At 41.2% G+C, this 14,322-nt stretch overlaps 1 non-coding gene across 1 annotated transcript; it reads right to left on the reverse strand.

The window, feature by feature from the left end:
- Positions 1–3,815: 3,815 nt before the first annotated feature.
- Positions 3,816–3,890, reverse strand: Trnat-ugu (transfer RNA threonine (anticodon UGU)). Its single transcript has one exon. It is a non-coding gene; the product is annotated as a tRNA-Thr (tRNA).
- Between the last annotated feature and the right edge of the window lie 10,432 nt (positions 3,891–14,322).

The following is a 14,322-nucleotide window of genomic DNA, read 5'->3' on the forward strand; positions in this document are numbered from 1 at the left end:
ACCCGCATTCCTATTTTTATTAATTATTAGACCTACTCATGCATTAGCTTCATATTAGCCTTCCTAATACTTAAATCTATATCCGATGTTAACAATGACGCCGGTGGATGGACTATCACGAAATTACTGACCGTCGAGAATGTCACAAATATAACCGACAAGCTAATGGGCCCTTCACAGGAAAAGGTTTTTTGCCAGAAAACGGGGAAAACTGAAACCCAGCAAATGAGTAAAAAAGTGTATATTCACTGACAAAAAAAATAGTGTACGCACACAACTTACACAACAATAGTCTGGGATTACTCTATTACGTAATACAGTTTTTGTGATTGTATCTTGCAGCTTTAGTTATTTTTAATTAAAAGAGGCTTTAAAAGGACAGAAAGAACGTGTTGGACTACGCTACAGATCGTTCTGTTAGCACAGTCTTTACTTTGTAATCACTTTCGTTGACTTCGGCAACTCTCAACAGAAATCTCCAACCTAACCGAGACAATGTGCTACGATACAGCCGAGATCATGACAAGAGAATGGGCTACATCACACTCGAAGTAAATGTATATAGGTAAGGATCCCCATGACCTGTATACGTCTGTTATAAAAAATCTCCAAGCCACTCTCCTCAAATAGACCGCAATCTTCTCTTGACCTTCAACTGTTACTATTTCAGAATTGAAAACCAGATTCAAAGAAAATTTGGCTACAAGGCACAAAACTAGAAAAATAAAAATAATAAAAGTGAGAACGTGAAACATGTTAGCAATAACCATAAACAGGAGATTTTACAGAAAATAAAATTGAGAAAGGAAATTATTAATATTATCGACCGTTTAGGAACTCTAGGCTACGAAAGGGATGAAAACACATATCGAATAAGTGGTGGAAGAGTTAGTGTGTTTTAAGATTAAATCCAAACAAGAATTAGAGAAAAACATATCGACGCAAGGCCTCTATTACGAAAAATTGCTAAATCTCGAGACAAATTGTGTCCTTCTGTATTTGATGAAATGTTTTGGCCCCTAGTACGGATGAAACAGTATCTGCAATATCAACAGGAACTTCGGACATGTGTTTCATATTTCATCCAAGCCTGCAGTCTATAAATATTTAAACAAAATACTATAACAAAATACCACTACAGGGGAATTACTTACGGAGTAGTTCTTGGTAAAGAAACACAGGACACAATTACGTATGTGGGCTTAATACGAACTACAACTGTGTTTATAAATCGCTATAGTTGCCTTGGACTAACGACGAGCGAATATCAATATAACCTGTACGCTTTTCAAAGCTGTTATCCATGAAAAAGCTAAACCACGTATCGCGAACAAAATACTATTTAACACCGAAACAATGATATTAGCTGACAATGGGCACAGACTTTAGTCAATGGGCACTGTTGAAAATTTGTGCCAGACCAGCATTAGCACCCGAGTCCCCTGGTTACTAGGGAGAGGCAATGATCACTGTGTCCGAATTACACAGTGGTCAACAGAATATCACGAACTGCCCGAGCATGCCGTTCGTTAGATCCAAATTCTCAATTTCTCCATAGACTGCTAATGCACTGCTCCTTGAACATAATCCTCCTCCCCTTAATTATACAGTACATGGCCAAAAAAACAGACACCGAATATATGCAAACTTGGCCTTACGAACATTGCAGACGTCGTCTATGTAACACACGTCAAACTTCAAAGAATTTACCAATTCGTTGCATTGTTTACTATAGACCACAAATCAAGTAACGTAAAAAAAGCACTGCGTCTATTGAGATCATGATTCAGAGTTTAAAAAAAACTAATAAGTCGCCTACATATTACAGTTGCTGCCAAAAGAGGAGAACCATTATTTTCCCACAAAAGGAAATATAGTTAAAATGACGCTTCTATTTCGGTTAGTTTATGCGGTTACTAAAATTTGCCGTGAAAGTTACATAGTGGACTCTACCCTCCCCCCACCAGAAACGTAGTTATCGTGGCTGTTGTGAGACTTTTGTACACAGTTAGAGAAAGTGTGTTAAATGTGGCGCGGACGGAAACACTAGGCTACGCTACAGGGCAATCTGCTCGCACAACGTTTAGTCGGCATTCATAATCGTTGGCGTAAACAACTCTCAATCAAATTACCACCTTCCAACCTAACTTAGATCTCGGGCTACACTACCAATCGGCCTGTCATCACAACCAAATATTCATTGAGTGGGGGTGGGGGGATTACCTGTATCTCTAGGAAAAACTGTCAGTTTTGTCAGACTCAACAGCAAGATTTACCAATGGTAAACACTTTTTAGACGGCTCGTAATTTTAGAATAGTCCTCTTCGTCTTACTTGGCATAAATTGTTCGCTGGCGTCCCAGCAGCTAGCTCCCTCAGTGTCTGCTTCTGCCATCGCACCACGCCAGTCTGCTGTTGTCCTAGCAGACCGAACGCACCGCACATCCGACACCTTCGGAACCACTCACTGGCCAGTTAGCAACTGAGCGGAACACTGTTTACATCGTGAAAGGAAAACTATGCAAAGATGTACACTTAAATGGCACGACTGAGTAGCACACACACAGTAATATCTGAGGAATGTCCTTCGACACGCGCAGAACGAAACTCTTCTCGCGAACGTACAGCGTCTCTGAAAAAAAATCTAGTGACTATATTCCGGCGTTACGGCCAGGTTCTCATACAAATGAGCAAAAAAGGGTAAATTTGAAATTTTTTTTGAGACAATGAAAATACATTCGAACGATCTGTTTGGGAATTACGAGTGACAATACTATGAGCTTAATTTTAGATATTCAATAAAAAATGGCGCCCGTAATTATGATTTGATCAAGGGCTTGCGAGACTGGAGTACGCAGAGTGCGTGCAGTGTGGCACCTCAGATGTTACCTGAATTCAAAAATGGGTAACATCAGTTGATACTACATTATTTCTCTGAACTTGAAAATGGATAACATCAGTCGATAATACATAAAATTAATGGGAGCGTATACCTAACCGCAATGAAACAACCTTAAATTTAACGATACAGTGCTAATTCGAACTTTGAGTTCGATTTTGAGGGGTTTGTTTCACTCCTTATGCCTACACAAAAATTAGTTAATATTAACAAATGTCATATTATAGCTATAAGTTCCTAAGAAAAGTGTTTACTTTTAGGGGTCAGAGGTAGAAGTTAAGAGATCGAGCCACTTTTAATTTATGCTGCATGCCGTTCTGAGAAAATCGTTACTCGAAAAAAAAAAGTGTTCAATGTTTAGGGAAAACATTTAGTTATATTATTACTTCGATTTGCATGAACTGAGTGTTACACATATATTCTTAATGTCGCTGAAAACGAATCTGAAGTCAGATTTTCAATATTCAAAACAGCTAATCCAATACGGAGGGCAAACGATTATGTTTTGACCAATTTTTACCAAAAATGTATTTTCGTTATTTACTTTTAGTCTGCAATTCAAGGAGTATTTATCAACCCTTCCTCGAGCTCTGATTGTTCCTAGACAGCAACTTCCTGTTCTTCTTGGCAGGAGAAGCCGATCTGTCTAAGCTGGATATGCAGCACTCGGCAGCCTGCACTTGATATTCGTCCGTATTTTCGGTGAGTATGTTTGCATGCATTCTGCAGTATGAATCCTTTTGAGCACGTGCGACACGGGACGAGTTATCATCTACATCTATATGGATACCCTGCAAAACACATTTAAGTGCCTGGCAAAGGGTTCATCGAATCACCTACACAACTGATAATTAATTGAAACCCTCAGCTGCCGACAGGTGTTGTTGATATACTTCGATGGGGACAGCTGAAAAGTGTGCCGCTACTGGGACTCGAACCCAGGATCTCCTGCTTACAAGGCAGACGCTCAATCCATCTGAGCTATCGAGGGCACAAATGAACAGCACGACTGCAGGAATTTATCCCTCGCACGCTTCCCGTGAGACCCACACCCCGAACCGCCCACAATCCGATTACGTAATGTACTTAATAGGTATTTGTCCATCCACTCATTACTGGCTCACACTAAGGTGACGATTCCCGTAAGAGTTCCGGTAGCCTGTGCGCATTCGCACAGACGAAGGTCAATGGCTGGGTGACGTTTAACCATAGATATGAAGATAGTAACTGTTCTAGAAAGAACAGGCGCCACTGACGACCGTGCAGCTCTTCTAGAACACATGATAGACCGGCCGATGTGGCCGAGCGGTTGTAGGCACTTCAGTCGGGAGCCACGCGACCGCTACGGTCGCAGGTTCAAATCCTGCCTCGAGCATGGATGTGTGTGATGTCCTTAATTTAGTTACGTTTAAGTCGTTCTAAGTTCTAGGAAACTGATGACCTCAGATCTTAAGTCCCAAAGTGCTCAGAGCCATTTGAACCATCAGTCCGTATGTTTGCACACTACTTACAGTAACTTATGCTAAGGACAACACACACACAACCATGCCCGAAGGAGGACTCGAACCTCCAACGGGGGGAGCCGCGCGAACCGTGACAAGGCGTTGGACACATGGCGGGTACCCCGCGCGGCTCATGGCAGCCGTGACACTGCTTCAAACAATGGACTGTAGAAACTTTTGTAAAGCACGGATTAAAAAAAAAAAAACCTTTCCGTTCCAGGAGTCTAGACAAGTACACCTTTAAAAAATGCAACTACAAAGAAATTGAATTTTCGAACGGGGCAGGGCTTAAAACTTTGAAGAGTTAAATTTTAATGGCCGTTCTCTTGTATGCAAATAGTTTCACAGTAGAAATTTCTCTAGTTTTATTTATTTATTTATTTTTTGCTGTAGGTAAAGAAGGATAGGATTCTGAGAAGGGGGAAAGGGGGGGGGGGGGAGGAATCTCGCCTCTCCCACCTTGGAATTCTCAGTACAGAATTTTTATTCATTACGAGATTCTCAGCCACTTGCAGAAGTGATTTCGCGTGATTCTGCAAAACTTTTCCTTTAGCCAATCGTAGCAACTATAGGATTCCGTTCCTGCTGCATGACATGTCTCGGAACTTAAACTGACCAACTTATTTGCATAAAGAGCTAGCTTATCATCCGCTTCTTTACTTACTTAGACCGTTCATGGTCTGCAAAGCATTTTTCTTTAATAGTTTTTTTTTATGTCTTTTATAAACTGCAACACTTTCTAAACTTTTCTAAACTTAACGCCGTTGAAGCATGGTCTTTTGCTGAATGACCAAAAAGCAATGCTGACAGCTGGGGTCCAAGGTTTTTGTTAATCAAGCCGTTTGTATTCTTGTTTGTATAACGCATATTTCTTTATATCTAATTGAGAAGTGAAATACCGGTTTTCGTAGATGCAGATTTAAAATATTTTAATATAACGCAATAAATATTTCATTAAAATTTTCATCCCCTTATGCTCGAAGTTAAAAACCAGTGAAACACGTAGTTTTTAAAAATTGTAACAGATTAGCCGAATACGAATTGTCAGATATGCTTTCATAATGCTTTCATAATGAACCAATTTCAGAAACGTGGAGCCGGATCTGGGGGTGAATTTCCTTCTCTCCGAGACACCCGGCTTCTTCTTCGACTTAGCCGGCAAACAGGCCGAGGACGCCGGGTGGGGACCGAATATGCAGCAGTTTGTGGATGGCGACGTCGTCACTGGCTGTTGCCTTCGTGCGGGCCTCTTGTGTAAAGGGGGAGCCAACCGTGGCCAAGTGAAGGTCTGTATTCCACAGGAACTAGTTAGCATGGCACTCAGATATTTCCACGAGTCGGCGGACGGGGGTCATTTGGGGTTCTTCAAGACCTTGAACCGAGTTCAGGAATACATGTTTTGGCCCAACCTATATCGCGATGGCAGGCGATTTGTTGGCAACTGTGTCCAGTGTAAGCGTGGTAAGCCCGATGTTGGGCTGCACAGAGAACTACTACAGTCGCTTAGGGAGCAGTGTCCTCTGGACCGCGACTCAAAGATCGAAACAACGATCGACGGAAACTGGCGCCAGAAACGCAGCAGCTCACTCTATTTCATCCCCTTAGGGGTTGAACTTCCAAAAACACCGAAACACGTATTTTCTTATTTGTAACTTCGAAGTCAAATACCAATTTTCGTAGATGTAGCCTTAAAAATACTTTCATAGTTCTTCCATAATTATTTATCTCAAAATAAAATGTTCATCCACTATTTCACCTCATAGAGGTTAAATTCCCAAAGATACTGGAACACATATTTCTTTATTTCTGACCTAGAAACCAGATACAAATGTTCGTATGCCTAGCTTCAAAATTACCTTAATAGCTACATGATTCAGAAATCCTTTCATGTCCTGCGTCTCCCCCTTAGAGGTGGAATTTTGAAATATGCAGTATAAGCGGTATAAGATCAACACTCTTTCCAAATCTCAAGGTTTATTTTCCTTGGCGGTCTGGACTGTGTGAGTTTCATAGTAATAGTCCTCCACACACACACACACACACACACACACACACACACACACACACACACACACCACTACCAATGCCACCACCACCTCCTGGGGAAATTTCTGCAGACGCCCTTGTTCCACTGCAGTCATATTTTGCCGACGACCTACATTTAGCAGCGTGGGAGGGATAGTGTCGTGCAACAGACAGTATACTCAGTAGACAACGAACTGTTCGTTGTGAAATCAGCGACATATTAACCGAGACTGACACAGAAGGTGCTGAAGGTGAAGCACACTAGACTCGTGTCTACCACGGCTTCAAATAGTATCGATTTACTATGAACGGAAGTTCCGAAAAGTGAGCAAGTAATTTTACAGTAAATTCAGTACCGATGGTGAGGATATACAAGGAAAAACATTTCTATAAAATTTCAGAAATAATGAAATATTCCACTCAAGTCGCTTGACAGAAAACGCAATGGATATGCTTGCACTTAAGACGGAAGGCCCTACGTGCTTACGCAGGCTTACGACAGATCGCAAAATTCGGCAGTAGGCGTAAGCCAACCTCTTGCGCTGCCATCTGTTATTGATGCCAGGCATCAAGGTCTCAGTAGTACGACCATCCACTGGAGAGTAGTTTGCTTTGTAAGCACTCCGTCTTCAGGCCACGAGTGACCTACTGGGACAGCACCATCCGACCGCCGTGTCATCATCCGTGGAGGATGCGAACAGGAGGGGCGGGGGTCAGCACACTGCTCTCCCGGTCGTTATGTTGGTATTTTTTGACCGGAGCCGCTACTATTGGGTCGAGTAGCTCCTCGATTGGCATCATGAGGCTGAGTGCACCCCGAGAAATGGCAAGAGCGCATGGCGGCCTGGATGATCACCCATCCAAGTGCCTTCAACGCCCGACAACGCACTTAACTTCGGTGATCCCACGTGAACCGATGCAACCTCCGCGGCAAGGCCGTTGCCGCAGATATTTTACAGTAGTTGCTTACGTTTCATAATTATCTAGTTTACGGGGAAAATGTAAAAAAGGCGATTGTCACCGAAGCTACAACTAATCTGAATTTCTGGTTAGTTATCAAGTGGTCTTGTGTGCGAGCCTGAATTTTTCATCCTTTGCGGTGGGAATGATTCAAACCCGTCATGTTCTTCTTATGAAGTGTTCTATTTATTTTGCACACAATGATCGTTTGTAGTTGTCTTGAGTTACTAGGTTGATAAATTTTTGTTTGGCGCACGTATCATAACTGAGATTTGCGCTTAATGGCTGAAGGTGAATTAGCGTAATGAGTAGTAGCGAATGTTACAGTAACATGTTTGTAAATTATTTCAGGTAAATTACGTTAGTCGTGTAATATTATCCGTATACCAGTACAGTATATGGGCTAATTACGTTAGTCATGGAATACTATCCGTATAAGACTATGTCACCTTGGTGTCCCGGAATTTGCTTCAATTTTGGAATCCACGAAAGAACTGGAAATTTTCCTTTACACAGCTTTCCATATAATTTCTATTACAGTGATTCAGTCTTGCCTGTCACTCGACTTTTCTGACTGTGAAATAAATTCTATCGCTCAGGTGCTTATTACCTCTTCTTGTTTCCATTTGCCGATATTGCGCATAAACACATATCTCAAAGTTGCTATGGACATTGATGGAGCGACACACTTTTCTATGGCGACACTGCAGTTTATAGATAGAAAAACCTATCAGTTAAAACGACATGGGTATTTTAGTTCTGAATAACCGATGTCTTTCAGTATTTGTTTGCTCTCGGTTATAACAAGTATCTTTTCATTTTTTCCTGATAACCACGTAAAAACAGATATATCAATTAGCCACAGATGTCGTAGTAAAATTTTTAGTTTTCAAATAAACCTTTTTAAAAAAAGACGAGTAATTTTTATTCGTAAGATTTCCATAGCACTGAAATACGGCGTTATTACAGAAAAAAATGGGAAAAGTTATGTATGCCACTTTAATAACACTGCTGATAGAAACGAGCAACAAATGGATTGGTCCAACATTGCCGAGACAATACTGTGCCTGTTATACAAGCAGAGCGCGAGACTGGACACAGTTTCTCGCTGTTGTCGAACGTCAGTTGTAACATAGAATGGCACCATCTGGAAGTCTGGAAGTATTTTACGATATGCGGTACGAGTGAAGAACAAAGTTAGATTTGGTCGACTTGCGACATCATACAAGGAAAAAAGTTAAAATTTAACAAATCATTCATAGTTCTGGATAAAAGTAGAAAGTGCCTGATCTGCTGCTGTGTCTACGTAGTATGCCGTTATCTGCTTTTAGCCCTTAAAAACAGAGAAATTAAAACGAAAAAGAGAGTTCTCCTGCCGCAGTTTTCACTCTTTATCGCTGGACTATACGTAATGCCTGCATAGTGCTGTGATAACCGATTACAATATAATTTTTGAGCAGAGCTTCTAAAAACTATAATCAGTAGGATAATATTGCCAGTTTTCTGTAGTATAGAAGCACTCGCCAGCAGCGAAGATCGGACAAAGTTTTATTTGACTATTTAATTTAAAGAAATTAGAATTATATTAATACCGTCAGTTGCTCGCGGGCGTTGATAAATATCAACGTGGACAAGTGAAAATGTGTGCCGCGACCGGGACTCGAACCCGGGATCTCTTGCTAAAATGACAGACGCTCTATCCATCTGAGGCACAGAGGACACAGTGTATGGTTCGACTGCAGGGACTATCTCGCGCACGCCTCCTGCGAGACTCACATTCTCACCTTGAATGTCCATGCACTACAGTCGTAGAGTCCCACTCCAACACACTCATTCCTCGTGGAAGACATGTCCATATCTATATAAGTATATGGTTCTGGCAATACCAGCCATGACCTTCTTCTGTGAAGATGCACACGTATTCCCCGAACTGGACTTGGTAAGAATGTGTTCCACGAGTAATGAGTGTGTCGGTGTGGGACACTACGAATGTAGTGTGTGGACATGCAAGGTGAGAATGTGAGTCTCGCGGGAGGCGTGCGCGAGATAGTACCTGCAGTCACACTATCGTCTGTGCCCTCGGTGGCTCAGATGGGCAGAGCACCTGCCATGTAAGCAGGAGATCCCGGGTTCGAGTCCCAGACGTGCACACATTGTCACCTGTCGCCGTTGATATATATCGACACACGTGAGCAGCTGACGGTATTAATATAATTCTAATTTCGTTCTGAACGGCTGCAGGTCATCATAAGGGTATTTAATTTGACATTTTGATTCCATTTATCAAGAAACTGAGAAAGTAAAAATTGTTTAATCTTTGTTTGATTTCTACGTTTACTAGAGAAAATAATGTAAATAAAATACTGAAAATCGGTTATTACAAGAACTGGTATTGTGACGGGCTTTAACAATTAGCTTAAAGAAGGGTTGGGAAACTGATAAGAGCCGAAAACCAGTTATTTCAGCGATAACCAACATTCCCACTGGTGTTCTGAGTGGTAAGATTGACGCACAAGGACAAAAAGAACAGTTTCTCAGAAAGGTTACTGGAGCTCTGATGTTCTCAAAATGAACGGGCCAGCCATTGGCGTCTGCGAGGGTGAAGGGGATGGGGAGGGAAGGAGGTCGGGAGGGGAGGATAGGCAAAAGGGCACTTTCACCCATCGCCCCCAACCCTCCCTGGAATCTGGAGTAAAGAGTTTTTATTCGTTACAGTATACTCTTCAAGATAAGAATTCTCCACAATACTGATAAACCTTAGCTTTGGCCAGTTGTAGCGCTTATAGAGTTAGGGTCTTGTAGCTTGATGCACCTCGTAACTGACCAGCTGATTTGTACACAGAGTGCCAGTTTCAGAATCATGCACTCCAGCCCCGACCCGCCTTCCCCCCTCCCCACCACTGGAAATATTTCTGCAGACTCCAGTCTGCCACTGTGCATATATTTTGATAACATCCTGGTTTTAATAACATTGAAGGAACAGCATTGTGGAGTAAAGGGTAGACCTAGCACAGAACACACAATTCACAATGAAACGCATCACTTAGTAGATGGTGAAGTACTCTGAAGCTAGCCAGATAGAAACAGAACCTCCTGGCACTGCATCTAACCCAAATTCTAATCTTACACTAATCTCTTGTATGTACCTACCACGCCCTCAAAGAGCCAACGATTTACTATTATCAGAAGTTCCGAAAAATGAGGAAGAAATTGACCCACACTTTTTTGCGTTGTTTATTATTTCGATTACACCATAAAGGGAATGGACTTGTAGCCACAGGTTACACAAGCGATAGATGGTTTAAAATACATAAAAAGAGATGACAATAAGAAACGCTTTTTAAAAACACAATGATGCACGGCTTTTACGATTTTTACAGGAAAAAAATGGATGACAAAATAAAGGTTTTTCAAAAATACGCTGGTAGACAATATTGGGGATTTTTTATCTTTATAGATGACTAGCGGAAAAGCTTGGTGTTGACCAGGCATTTATTTAGAGCTGTGCGTCCACGTCCGTACTATGCAGCGTCTGGCCTTGTCCTGAGTTTTTATGACGTATCTCCCGAAACATGTGTCGTACAATGATATAATTTTGTAGGTACATTCAGCGTCATATGCGGATACTGTCTGCAAAATTTATTGCGAATATAGTAGCAAGGAAGTAACAAATTTAAATGTCACGAATGCTGTGATGCCCACACACTTGGGTGTAACTAATGTACACGGGATGCTTGGCACGATCATTATGGCTACCATCACCTGTGGTCGTAATTGGACCAGCTGTGTCGACGTAGTGAAAATATAAATGTGCATAACATGGTAAACGTCCATTCTTCCCAGCCATCAGACCTGAACTACGATCAAAAATATCATAAAAAGTGGTAGGGGCAATGGCCTTGCCGCAGTGGATACACCGGTTCCCGTCAGATAACTGAAGTTTAGCACTTTCGGGCGTGGTCGGCACTTGGATGGGTGACCATATGGGCCGCTATGCGCTGTTGGCATTTTTCGGGTTGCACTCAGCCTTCCGATGCCAATTGAGGAACTACTCGTCCGAATAGTAGCGGCTCCAGTCAAAGGAAACTACCACAACGAGTGGGAGAGCCAGCTCCTCCTCCACCCTCAGTGAGAATGACGTGGCGGTCGGATGGTCCTGATTGGCCACTTGTGACCTGAACACGGAGTGCTTTTTTAAAGTAGTACTCCCTACATAAAACTGACAGTCTAGGCTCAGGGACTGTCCACGGTAAATGCTGCAATGGACCTACGAATACTATTAAAATAACGGTTTGAGTTCTCTTTAATTGTCCAATCATCTGAAGTGAGTCCTTATTGCAGTACGCTGAAAAATAGATTTTATGTTAATGGCGGATAACTTTTATGTGAATGGCGGCAAATTAACTTTACCCTAATGACACACAAGGTCAATGCCGTACTATCACGTAAAGTATTCTCAGATCGAAATGTTTTGCATTACAAAATCTCCAATGTAGATTCATAATACCGCAATTATAATTCTCAAAATAATTTGGAGCTACGTTCAATGCATATTTAAATGCATCTTTCAAAACAATAACAGAATTCTCATTAGATCATCATTATCAATGGCTAGAGTATTCCTATTATTTCGTCTACCAAAAACCGCGTCTCACTATGGCTTCTGCAGTACGCTGTTTTGTTTTCCACTGTTGACAATAGAAACGATCTGGCAGATGTGACATTGTAGATGCGCAGTATGCGTGTCTTAATGCAAATAAACCGTCTGGAACATTTACCCTTGAACGTCCCTAGAATGGGATTTCATGGAACGTTATTACTTTCCTGTGTCCATTTCCATCACAAAAGCTGATCGCCACGACTGGGGAAGGGGAGGAGGGGGTGGGCTGAAAGTTGGCAGCAGTGGCAGAAAAACCGAAGAAAACCTCACGTTTTCGTTATTTGTTTTCATAATGAAGTAGTGCCAATTCATCACGTCGCACGCTTTTCTCTCGGAAACGGTAAAATTCATCGTCTGGATATCAATGTCGCCTGCTGAGGTATGCAGTCGCACTACTCTGTACGAAATAGGTTCTAAGCTGATGCAGTCGACAAGTAACATCGAAATATATCGTCACCTAGAAATACATCGACACCTCGAAATAAATCCACACCTCGAAATAAATCGCCACCTCGAAATAAATCGCCACCTCGAAATAAATCGCAACCTCGAAAAATCGCAACCTCGAAATAAATCGACACCGTGAAATAAATCGAAACCTCGAAATAAATCGACCCTCCAAAAAACCGCTACACCGAAATGAGTCGATATCCCGAAGTATATCGACATCTAGACGCATTTCGGCTTACCATATAGACCGAAATCTCGATGCTAGTCGACATATCGAGATAAATTGAGGTACAGAAATATATCGATATCTCGAAATATATTGGTACCACGTAATATAAAGATATCTCTCAAAATAGCGATATCTAGAAATTTATGGATTACTAGAGATATGGAGGTACCTTGAATTATATCGATATCTCGATAAAAATCGATATCTGTAGTACACCAATACATGGAAATATATCGATACCTGGAAATATATAGACAACCTTAATTGTGTCGGTATATCAAAATAAATCGATATCTCGATATAACGGATACTCTAAATCAATCGATATCTCGAAATAGATAGACTCCTCAATATAGATAGATATCTCGAAATAAATCGATATCATGATTTAATGTGCGCATCTACGTAAGTCGATATATCGAATTGAATCGATAATGGGAAAAGTATGGACGTCTCAAAATAAATGTGTACCCCTAAGAAAACGATTATCGAAATAAATAGATATAACGAAATATATCGCTATCTTGATAAATACCATTATCTAGTGGTCGGATAAATGTTTCAAGATGACATGACATAACGGTATAGTCTACATACATGAAAATACTTTGGATTTTCAATATATCGATAGATTTCTAGACCTCGGGAAAAAAAATCTTTGATCCGACCTCGGGGCAAAAACGCAGACCTCGGGAAAAAACGTCGACCTCGGGGAAAAACGCCGACCTTGGGGAAAAACGACGACATCGTGGAAAAACGACGACCTTCGGAAAACTGCTGACCTCAGGAAAAATCCAGTTCCATTAATTTACATAGACAATAATGTTAGTTACCATTAGGTTCCAAAATGCAATCAAATTCCTGGTATTTATCACTTCACACAAAAAGTGGTCATGACAGAAAAGTCTCGTTCTTTAGAAAGTTTAGAATGAGATGTTCTAAATAATGCAGATAATCCATTTACAATAATCTACAAGCACTGCACAATGAGAAGAGACTGTCAACCAGAGCACTTTGAAATACTGCACAGCCAGGAAGACAGAGGTTGCATTGCTGTTTATAATCCTCTGGTGCTTGAGATTCAGAATCCAGGATTGCCTCGAATGAGAACAGCACGAATGAATGTCCTGCACCAGTATAGAACTTACTCTGGAACTCCACAGAAAATCACAAGGCACAATTATATCACATCATTTTCAGCAAACTACAGAAGCCTCTAGTGGACATAACAACGTCGTCACCTCCTTCACTAGTGAAAGATCTTAGTAGCTATTGAGTCAAGAGTAGGTGGCCAATTAATAATTTGTTGTTCAAAGCTAACTTCAGTGTATATGGGAATACTCAGTGGACATCTTTAACCATCATATTTTACTGTCAACTTCCCAGACTATAAGTATAAGCAGAGCTTGGTCTTTACCAATCCGAGATTGTTTAGAATAGGTATCAATGGAATCAGATACCTTCATCGTCTTCAAACTTACTTTGTGTGCTGCGGTATGCGGAGGCACTAATAGCAACACAGTAAAACACAGAAGAAACTTATAAGTTGATGTAATCAGCCAGTAAGAAGCAGTAAAATTCAAGTTTTAGTAATCGAT

Source organism: Schistocerca gregaria, unplaced genomic scaffold, assembly GCF_023897955.1.
Source record: "Schistocerca gregaria isolate iqSchGreg1 unplaced genomic scaffold, iqSchGreg1.2 ptg000378l, whole genome shotgun sequence".
NCBI lineage: Eukaryota > Metazoa > Arthropoda > Insecta > Orthoptera > Acrididae > Schistocerca > Schistocerca gregaria.